This window comes from Cupressus sempervirens, chromosome 5 (assembly GCF_028749045.1).
Source record: "Cupressus sempervirens isolate cs-2001-9-10 chromosome 5, ASM2874904v1, whole genome shotgun sequence".
Classification (NCBI taxonomy): Eukaryota; Viridiplantae; Streptophyta; class Pinopsida; order Cupressales; family Cupressaceae; genus Cupressus; species Cupressus sempervirens.
Genome location: NC_143122.1, coordinates 368,370,421 through 368,382,766, shown reverse-complemented (window position 1 = coordinate 368,382,766; position 12,346 = coordinate 368,370,421).

Here is a 12,346-nt window from a genome sequence, read left to right as displayed (position 1 = left end):
ATAAAAAAGAATGGTTTTTATCTTCAAAAGGAAACTTCAAGTTTTTTGAGGAATAAATCAAGTTTTATTAGACATGGTGAGAAGTTTTTCTCTTATCTTCAAGAGGTTATATCTTTCTTCTCTGTGAAGGCATAAAAGAATGTCTGAATATAAATATTGTAGCAGCAATTATGAAGTTGGAGATATAATGGGTTTTTTTCGAGTGATAAGAATACCAATACTTGTCATGTGGATGTTTCTTTGACATATTGTCAAGGTTTTACCACATATATTTGTGTATTTTTCATTTCTCTTGTTATTGTTATTTATTTCTCTTATTATTTATTTGTATCTAACTTGTGTTGTAAGTATATTATTTTTGGTTATTGCTTCCTCTTCCATAACAATTGGTATCAGAGAAATTTCTTTTTATAGTAGCTGTGTTAGAATTTGGTGTTGATTTTCTTATAGCATCAAATGGAAAAGGTTTTGAATACAAGATTTGAGGTGGATAAATTTAATGGCAAAAGAAACATTGAGTGATGGAAGCTCAAGACACGTGATTTTTTAGTGCAACAAGGATTGCATAAAGCATTAGCTAGAAATTCAAAGAAACCAATAAATATGACAAAGAATGATTAGGAAGATTTGGATATGAGAGCCCTAAGTACAATTCAGTTGTGTTTGGAAGAAGGTACATTGTTATGTTATTGACCCGAATCTTGGAATCACTTAGTTACTTCTATTAGTTTTAGTACAAGGGTATGTGTAGGATTATGGTCAACCAAACTATGCTCTTAAGGGGCAATAAATAATCAGCAAATCAGGGTTATGTCAACTTGACGTGTAATTTTCTACTTGTTACAAACTTTATATCAAAAAGTTGAGAGAAAAAAATTTCTAGGAAATTGAATTTTGTTTCTAAAATACTAGGCCTTATTTGAAAAAAATAAAAATTGATTCATCAAAATTTTGAATTTTAATGCAATAGTACAAAGATTTCAAGAAAAAATAACAAGTAGATGTATGTTTGACCACCTTAGTCAAAATCAAATGTTAATATTATTAAATAATATTCTAGATAGAAGAAGTAGACTCATGCCTAGATGTGACACATATTTTTGGGTATTTTTATTCTAAATAAATAAATAATTATTAATTATCTACTTCAGTATTTTTGGAATAAAAAATGCTCATGTCTGACTACCTTAACTAATTCAAAACTCTGGAAATTTTAAGTTTATTTATTTTCATTATAATAGAAGAAGCATAGAATGTGGTGCATCTTTTGGATTTCAAAAATGTTGTACCAATTGAAAGTTATAGTTGTTTTTCAAGCAGTGTGTCAATCAACACTTCTACATAACTCCATTAGAAAATAAGTAATAATTATTTACTAGACTTGTAATTTGACAAACTTTATATTTATGGAATTTTAAGAACATTCTTAAGAAACCCTTTTCATTTAGTCAAATTTTGGTGAAAAAAAAGTTGTAAGCTACATGTTTGAAGTAAAAAACACACAAGAATAGGCCAAAAACACATTTTGGCGATGTTTTTAAAGTTAACCATATAGGTTTGGTATCAAACGATATAGTAAGCCTTATAAAGGTATTAATTTTTTTTGTTGAGTATCAAGATGGTGGGAAAAAAGTTGGAATAGATTCTTAAATACTTTGAGGTATTTCATAACTACATATTTTTTAAATCACCACTTTTTGGCACACCATGATCCTACACATACCCACAATTGACTGCCTTGAATTTGATTATGTTATGGGAGCTTTTTTGTCTGAAGAGGTGTGAAGGAAATCTAATATAGAAACCTCCACAGTGGAAGCAATGGTGGCTAGAGGTTGCTCCACAGAAAAAGGGGAAGGTTCAAGAGACAAATCTAGATTGAAGTCAAGAGGCTAAAAGAGTAAGGAAAAATGTTGGTATTGCAATAAAGGAGGGCATCTCAAGAAATTGTTGGAAAAGAAAGGAAGAGAATGATGAATAAAAAAAGGAAGCAAGTCCACCTGAGGCAAGTTCTGGTATAGTTGGTGAAGTGTTATATATTTGTAATATCTTATAGCATCAAGATGAATGGATTTTAGATTTTGGTGCTTCTGATCACACGTGTCCACATAGGAGTTGGTTTTCTTCTTACCAACCTATTAATGGAGGTGTTGTTTTTATGGGAAATAATGCTTCTTGTAAGACATTTGGGATTGGGAGTATTAGAATCAAGATGTTTGATGGTATTGTAAAGACACTAATAGGTGTAAGGCATGTACCAAAACTAAAAAATAATCTAATTTCCTTGGGCTTTTTGGATTCTGGTGGTTATACATTCTCTTTTCAAGGTGGAGTTCTTAAAGTGTCTATGGGAATTTTATTGGTAATGAAGGCTACAAGAGTTGGAAACCTTTATAGGTTGGAAGGAAGTATAGATGTAAGTCATGTTGCAATGGTATCTAAGGAAAGTGATGAACCTACTCATTTATGGCATCAACAGTTGGGTCATATGAGTGAGAAAGGGCTAAAGGTAATAGTATATCATAAGTTGCTTCAAAACTTAAAATCTTTGAATTTGAACTTTTGCAAGCATTGTGTCTTTGGAAAGCAATGTAGATAGAAGTTTAAATCTAGTAGCCATACAAGCAAAGATATTCTAGACTATATCCATTCAAATGTTTGGGGTCCATCCCCTACAGTTTCTTTTGGAGGAGCGTCATATTTTGTGACATTTATAGATGACTACTCAAGAAAAGTATGGGTTTTTTTTTATATTGAAAGTAAAGCTAATGTATTTGGTGTATTCAAACAATTTAGAGTTTTTGTTGAAAAGAGTACAAGTATATCAATCGAGTATTTGAGAATAGATAATGGAGGTGAGTTCACATCTTTAGAGTTTGAGAATTATTACAAAGAAGCTGGGATCGTAAGGCATAAAAACACAGTTTACACTCAAAAAAATGGTGTTGCTGAATGCATGAATAGAACTCTTCTAGAGAGAGCAAGAAGTATGATCTGTAATGCCAAATTGCAGCAAGAGTTGTGGGCATAAGTAGTTAATACAACATGCTATCTGGTAAATCAGTCACCATCAATTACAATAGATTGCAAGATTCCTGAAGAGGTATGGACATGTCATTCATGTGATTTTTCAAATCTAAAAATATTTGGTTGTGATGCTTATGCTCTTGTTTCTAAAAATCAGCATTATAAGTTAGACCCCAAATCCAAGAAATAATCCTTTGTTGGCTATGGTGATAGAGTTAAGGGATATAGATTGTGGGATCCTACTACTCATGGAATCATTATTAGAAGAGATGTAGTATTTGATGAATCCTCTCTAACAAATTCAGATTTTTCAGAAAATAATTTGGAACAAGAAGAAGTACCACAATATCAACAAGTTCAGTTGGAAAATCATCCTTTTACAAAAGAAAAAGAGAAAAAAGATCTCTCTGAAGAAGAAGGTGTAGATTTAGAAAATGTATAGGAAACTATGGAAATGCCACAACCATATCTTAGAAGATCTACACAAGTTAAGAATCCTCCTAAAATGTATGATGATTTCATTTCATCAACGACTTTGATTTCTAACAATGGGGAACCAAGTTGTTATCAGGAAGTAATGAGTAATGGAAAATGGAAAATAGCAATGAAAGAAGAAATGGATGCCTTAGAAAAGAATAAGACATGGGACTTGGTAGAACTTCCAAAGGGTAGAAAGGTCGTTGGCTACAAGTGGGTCTAAAAATTGAAGAAGGGTGTTGATGATAAAATTGAAAGGTACAAGGCAAGGCTGGTAGCAAAAGGATATTCTCAAAAAGAAGGTATTGATTTTAATGAGATTTTTTCACCACTTTTTAAGCTTGTTTCTAATTGGATAGTATTAGCATTAGTTGCATTACTTAATCTTGAGTTAGAGAACATAGATATATATGGAACAACCAGAAGGGTTTGTTCAAGATCACAAAAGAAAAATTGTTTGCAAACTCAAGAAATCATTGTATGGCTTGAAACAATCACCCAAGCAATGGTACAATAAGTTTGATTCCTTTATGGCGAGCCAAAGCTTTGTAAGAAGTGAGTATGACCATTGTGTTTACTTTAAAGGTTTAGAAAATGGCTTATTCATTATCTTGCTATTATATGTTGATGATATGCTTGTATTAAGTAAGAGCATGGTTGAAATTAATAAGTTGAAGGTTCAGTTGGCAAGGACGTCTGATATGAAGGATCTAGGAGCAACAACAATTTTTTTGGGTATAGAGATGCATAGAGATAGGGAACATGGTAAGCTTTGGTTATCACAGAAGAAATATTTGGAGAAGATTCTCATTAGATTTAGTATGCAAAATGTGAACCCTATTAGTATCCCTTTGGATTCTCATTTTTAACTTTCTTCAAGTTTATGCTCTAGTACTAAGGAAGAAAAGGATTATATATCTCATGTACCTTATATGTAGTAGGAATTTTAATGTATGTGATGGTATTTACAAGACCAAATATTTCACATGCAATGGGTGTTAACAGTAGATACATGAAAAATCTAGTTAAAGAGCATTGGGAATCAGTGAAATGGGCGCTTTAGTATCTTAGAGGCACAAGTAATTACTATATCACCTATAATAGTTCTAGCAATTTAGTGTGTGGTTATGTTGATTTTGATTTTACAAGTGATTTGGACAAAAGGAAATCTACATTAGGTTATGTTTTTACTCTTGCAAGTGGAGCAATTAGTTGGATGTCAAGACTCCAAGTGATGGTTTCTCAATCTAAAACTAAGGTAGAATATATGGGTGTCTCACATGCAGGTAAAGAGGCAATTTGGTTGAAGGGTTTTTTGGGTGAGTTTGGAAAAGTGTAGGATAATGTGATTATATTTTGTGATAGTCAAAGTGCTATCCATTCAGTTAAAAACCTAGTTTATCATAGTAAAACTAAGAATATTGAGATTAAGTGTCATTTTGTGAGACAGGTTATTGAAGAAGGTGGAATATCTCTTGAAAAGGTCCATACACCTAAAAATTGTGCAGATATGTTTACTAAACCAATGATGGTAGAGAAGATAAAGTGGAGTGTGGCTTCTCTTGGTTTGAAAAAAGGGTGATACATGGGCTTGGGAAAGTATTAGGTAAATTGTTGTCAAGGTGGAGATTGTTAGATAATAACAACAATTGAAGAAAAGAAGAAGGAAAATAAGATTTTGAAAACAATATTTTTTCTATTTTAGAAAAATAATAGTTTTTATCTTCAAAAGGAAACTTTAAGTTTTTTGAGGAATAAATCAATTTTTACTCTATGTTGAGAAGTTTTTCTCTTATCTTCAAGAGGTTTTATCTTTCTTCTCTGTGAAGGCATTGAATAATGTCTAAATAGAAATATTGTAGCAATGACTGCAAAGTTGGAGATGTAATGAGTTTCTTTTGAGAAATAAGAATACCAATACTTTCCCCATGAATGTTTCCTTGACATATTGTCAAGGTTTTACCACTTATATCTATGTATTGTTGTTTCTCTTGTTATTGTTATTTATTTCTCTTATTATTTTTTTGTATCTAACTTGTGTTGTAAGTATATTGTTTCTAGTTAATGCTTCCACTTCCATAACAACAACTATCCTATTTTATGCCCATTTTCGGAGTGTTGATGATTCACCAAATGTTTCATACTTAAGACATTTTATAGTTTACCAAAAGAAGTACTCAGATAGATATATAAATTAGTTCAGTGTGAGAAACATTAGAAGGAATATAAGTAGACATATTATTATGGCTAATACGATCATCATAAGGTCAGAGGATATTGCATTTTTGAGGTATTTACTTTTGAGTACCAAGTTGACAATTTTGTTTTGAACATGGAAAATCAACCTAATGATTTATTTGTATGATAAATTGTGTGATGAATTAGTTTTGGTAAGTAGTATATTTTTTATTGAGCTGACATTAGAGTCTTTTACTCTTTATGAACATGTATTGAATTAATTTTTTAATTGAGATTCTACATATTACATTCTATAGAGCCAACATAGCATATATTTTTGGTCAGGTGATCGTATATAAAATTGTGTATTGATTGTGAAGAGAAGATGTGAGATCTAACGAACTATTATGATGTGTGGAAGAGAATTGAATAATTAGATATTGTGTTTGATGAAAATATTTTTGTTAGAGATTCATCAAGATTGATTTAGAATAGTTTCTTATACTAGTCAGTTTGGTAGCTCGAATAGTAATTCTAGTTTTGTATTGTGTCTTGATAAGTGAACCCGACTGAGGGTCATATTCACATTGTATTTGAGTAGTGAGCACCATGAATGTTCTTGAATGAAAACTCATTTACAAACACATATTTTTTACTTACACCTTTAATGGGGAACTTATTATTGCAGTAGTGAGATATTTGTGGGTACCATCATCACTAGAGTTTTCCCCTTGACTGTGTTGTCCTTGAAAATAAATCATGTTCTTATGAGTTCTCTCATTTTTTATGTGTTATTTTTAAGTTTTTTAAAATATGATTTATATGGTGTTTGTATAATCGATTTGAAGTTATCAAAAGTTAATACTAATTCATCCCCCTCCCCTTGCCCAATATTCTTCAATCCTAACAAACATCACTCTACAAAATACCATGGTTAGTTGGTTCAATTCATAGCTATGAATCTTAGGGCATTCTATGATTTTTAAATCACATTACAAATTAATAATCTTCATTAATATTGTCTTAATAATTATTCTATAAATTATGAATGCTTTTAGTTCTAACACATATATTGTTCTTATTATGCATAGATAAGGAAGTTAGATCATTTGATGGAGATTACTCCAAGAAGAAGAAAATCAACAAGGTTTTTTTCCCTTAAAAGAGCTACCAACTTCCTTCCATTCCCTGAAACTCTATTTCTTATTCTAAGCATTCCACAACCTCTCCAAAGAAAGCCATAACCTATTCACTAATAAAGGTGGAAACTATAGTAGTGAGAGTGCATAAAGTCATGAATCAACATAAGTTTTTGTCTATAAATGACATGGAAGGTGAACTCAAAGATATTGAAGAAAATAAAATATAAATAAGAACAACATCAAGGAAATGGTATGTTCCAACAAATATAGTCTCTAAATGGTTGGGTGGTCTCATAACCACCTAAACAAAAGGTCCCCCAACTATCCTCACTCTTGAATCTAAGAAGAATTTTTTTTAGTGGTGTTAATAGATGGTTGTAATGGATCATGGGATGAATATTGTAAGAGTAGTTTTCACTCAGATATGTGAAAGAAACCCTAACCCTTTCAAGGATGGAATGCCAAGTAAGTCATAGCGGTCAAGTTTTTTTAAGGCACATCACCTAAAACTGACATTGTAGGTAGTGTAAGCTCTTGATAAAGACAATGCAATAAATCTAAGACCAATTGTTTTTTGTGCTTTCTAAAAGACTTTGTGAAAATCATATATTAATTAAATTTTTTGGACTTTTTCATGTATGGAATTGTGATGGAACTAGTGTGTGGATAGGTAGAAATAGGGCTATTAATGCACTTTCTATTAGAGGAAGTTGTAATGTGTCCCACATAATTTCTAGGAGTTGTGAATGGATTACAATTAATTTTGTATGAATGCTTCCAAATAAACCTTTCAAATCATTTACTTAGTTAAAGATAGAAAACACTTACATAATTACATTTCAAAATGTGAATTGGGTGCTTGCATGACATTCAAAAAATATGTGTGGATAACCAAGGAACTCTTCTTAATTGGATGTACCAATTTTCACACTCTATTCCAAGGGGAATTTCACCCATAAATAGGTATTTGATCCCTTTTTTTCTTGGTAGCCATGTTACAATTGCACCCATCCAAGAGGAACAAATTATAGGAATTGAATTTCTTGAATTTATAGCTCACAGCTCTCATAAACTACAACCCCTAGATGTGATTTTATTTTATCCATTTAAATAATACTTTTAAATTAAGAATCATGGTTGGAAAGGTTTCTAAATGTTGGAATCAGGAGGACAAAACAAGCATATTTTGATAGAAAGTATTTTAAAAGTTCATTGATTATATCTAACATTGTAGCAAGACTGAAAAGGAATGAGATATGGTCACTCAATCTTAATGCACTCATAGAGTACATGCTTCCTAGCATCACATTTATAATTAATGGTCACAAATATTCTTGTGCACTACATAATACATGTTAAACCTCTTTAGAGTTGATATATCAATTGAAGATGTGGTTCAAAGGACATATCTTAAATTCATCACTCTAATTCCAACTCACAAGTAGATTTTTATCAGCTAGCTAAAAATGAAATGAAAGTCCTTAACATATCATTAAATTAAATGCCACCTTCATAGTTGGAAGAAGTGAAAATCTAGGTGTGGACTTGAAAGGGAAATAGTTAGATGGATGTTTTACTTTCCCTTCACTACCCACCATTATCATTCCTGAATTTTTTCATTATTATGTTAAATATAGCTATCAGATAGTAGAATAGGTGTAGATATGACACAAGAAACATTTGAAGCTATAAACGAGGAAGATAAAATCTTATTGTTACAAGTAAGTAACACACTAGGTTCTCAATATAAAATGGCATTGACCAAATTCTTTAATCTTCCCACTCACATTATCAACCATAAACATTGAAGAGGGGTTAATAATAGGATTCATTTGATTCATAAATCCTAATTATTAACATCTCATGATTTCATAAGTTTCCTAATGGAGCAAGAATTGGGGAATAAAGGATAGTTGACAACAAAGGAAAAGAATAAAGTGCATAGCAAATAAAATAACGTTGTGTGTATATTGGAAAAGGAAAAGAAACACAAGGAGAGAAAAGAAAAGGATATTTTTCCTTATGAAAAGGAAAGGCTGAAGGAAGAAGAGAAGGAAAATGAGAAGGGAAAAAGTTGGAAGAAGGAAATGGAGGAGCACAAGGAAAATGAAAGGAAGCTTGAGAAGTAGTGTTGGGATTTACAAAGGAATAAGATGCTCTATTCACTCCCTTCCTAAAGGCATGGAATAATGTGGGATATGATCAACATAAAAATTCAATACTCTTTAATGAAATAAAATTGTGCACCTACTTCACCATCTCTTATTTTTATTGTCCATAACTATATTGTAGAAATCCCACCATATGATTCTATCACTAGGTATTGAAGCACATTAAAAACTATTGGTCCCAACAAATACTGGGGGCAAGGAGGAGGGGGAGGGGGGGTGTTGAATCATGACACTCACTTCTATAGGATCTATTGGTTAATGCAACTACTTTAACACACACTTTCTTACTAAAACCTTAAATGTTAAGTAAATGATAAAAGATATGTAGTAAAACTATACAATATCACACACAAATGTACACATCAATGATTTTGATATTTTTATGTGGAAACCCCTAGTGTGAGATCCTCTATGAAAACTCCTAAAAGATGCTCTAATTTTCTTCCTCTATTCTGGCTTGGTGAACTTCCTTTATTCACTTTGATGGCCTAAATTTTCATCTAGCCAAAAAAAATTGTGATGCCTTGTGAAAATCAGGAAGAGAGTATGTTTTTATTGCTTAGGGGTTCTGAAAATGTTGTCATCCTCATGAAAAAACCTTATAAAATAGTTGTCTTATGTTTTGATGAATTATTCATAAATTGACATGCAAGAATAAAATAGGAATACATCAAAAAATTTGGTTATACATTGATTTTTATATCCCTGAGTCCATTGATCATTTTCATATGTTATAAGTCATGCCCCTAGATGGATTTTAACTTGTGATGTCACAAAGTCTTGTTAATCTCTTCATCCCTCCATTTTCCTTTCTAACTATTTTGGGGGTTGAAAAGATGTGAAGAAGTCAAGCTAAAGGTCATATTGACATCACAGGCATCAATAATAAATTCTAAGTTAATGCTGCAAAGAGAATATTCATTGAAATTGCAAGGTTGTGACTTGTTTTTGGCTTAAGAAATTTTAAGTTGTGATGATGTGAAGGTTAACCATGACAGTCAAAGTCTAAGCTATCGCTACTTCGTGGGTAATTAAGATTAACTTGATGTTACAATAGAGAAGTGGAGATAGCCTATGTTGCATCTTTGTGAGGTAAAGATGCAAGTTAAGATTTTAAGTTGCAAAGCCGTGAAAAGGTAACAATAATTAAGTTTGAAGAGGTGTTCGCAACATCACAAGAAGTGAGATAGATTCTTAATTTTAAGTTAAAAAGTAGACATCAGTCAAAATTCATGGCATTGCAACTTATGTTCCATGTGATGAAATTTAAGTTGTGATGATGCAAAAAGAGACCATGGGCAATCAAGAATTATGCCATCACAACATCTCTTGTTGTTAATAGTAACCTCGGGATAAGGTGGAGAAATAAAGATAGTCTACCATGCAACACCATAGGGTTCAAAGGTGAGTTGAATTTTATAGTCATGAAGTAGAAAAAGGAATATAATAGTTAATGAAATAGCTATCACACCATCACATAGTTTAAGAGTGTTATATGATTAACAGTTGCAAAGAGGTGATAAGGTCAAAGTTAGGGTCATTGAAACATTGCAACATCATAGGTAATAAAAGCATTAAACCATAAACTGTGGAGAAGCTGTGAGGTGATTAGTCAAAAAGTTTTCACCACTTCATAAGTTCAAAGTGACAGTTAAGAAAATAAATAGCAAAGTGGAGATAAGCAGTTCCACGTTGTCACTAGGGTTAAGTTGCAGTTAGGTTTCAAGAAAGAGATGTTGCAAAAAGGAACCACGTAATAGTTTTGGTTGGTCATTGTGGTTAATGAAATATAAGATTAAGCAATTGAGAAGTCATGAAATAGTCAAGAAATTGAATTTCACCACTTCATAGGATGATTGTAAACAATTTGTTTTAATGTTGCAAAGACACAAACAAGCTTAGTGAGAGTTTATTTTTTCATAGGTCCACATGGTGAATGAGAAAATGGAGTTATGAAGTAGAGATATCTTGAAGTGTGAAATCACACAATTAAACTGGTAGTTACAAAATTAGGTGGAGAAGCTACAAAACAGTCAAAATGATATTTTTGCATGGTCACAGCTAGAAAAAAGGAAAAACAATGAGCTGCCAAGAAGAAGAGATAAAGAAGAGGTCATCACTTTGCAACTCTCAGTTTTAAAGGCATAAAAAAGGCTAAAAAGCACATGTCTAAGATAGAAAAAGGAATGATGAGCTGGAGGTATGAATAGTGTAAAAGGTGAAGACGACATAACTATTCAAGGATTGAAAGGATTTCAAGCATGTTAGTTTAGTTCCAATAGTTTCATGCTCTCATTTGTAGAAATAGATAAATTCTAAGAAAAATGAGGATTTGCATTACCAATTACATAGTATTTGAAGTGTTAGAGTGAATTTTGAGTTGCAAAGAAAATTTTAGCATACAAAATTCAGAATTGTTGTGATACTTTGGAGCTATGGTGCAAAAAGAAGGAGAATTGATAGCACAAGCATAGATTGAGGAATCTAAATCAAAGGGAAAAATCCCTAGCCCTTTTGTAGATGAGTGACTAAATATTTTACCAAGGTTATCTAATCTCTAGTTGGCTAATGACCATGCATTCAGAGACCCCTACAATTTTTGCAGAGATGTAGAGGTGCCAAATAGAAATAGGAGTGAATTATTTTGTTTTTTTCTATAAGAATGGGACAAAAGTATACTATATTCACTGGACAAAGAAACATTCACCGAATCTTTTGACTTGGGAGAACCTATGTCGTTACCACTTGATATTGAAAAATTCAATAAGAATTTTAGCAATAATAAGAATTTCTAGATGGGTAGAGCCATGACCAGACACATCCCAATTTCAAAGAAGGAGAAAGGAGAGATACAAAAGAAGAAGGAGGTGGGATACTTTATGCCAAAAGAAGAAGGAGCTGGGAGACTTTATGCCTCTCAAATATTTTTAGAGATATCTTCAAAACACGGTGTTTGGATTGAAAAAAGTCCTAACTTCAAGTGGAACCATGAATGCTACTTGTGAACACTACATCATGGCATTGAACATTAAAGACCTTTACACTAATGTAGGGTATGATTATATTACATACATAACTGGTAGAATACATGATGAGAGGAAGGATGGAAATTTTCAAATTTCATCACTACTTGCTACTCATGCATCTAATTATGTACAAGAATGTGTGATTCATCAATCAAACTTTCTTTGAGAGCATAGCGGAATGGGGAGAGAGACTACCTATGCAACACTGGACAAGGGTATGGTAAAGATTCTACTCTTATTCTAACATTATTTCTTTCTGCAATGATTTTGTATACCCTATTATGAACATTTTAGGGGCTATAATTGAAAGAATATCTAGGAGTGT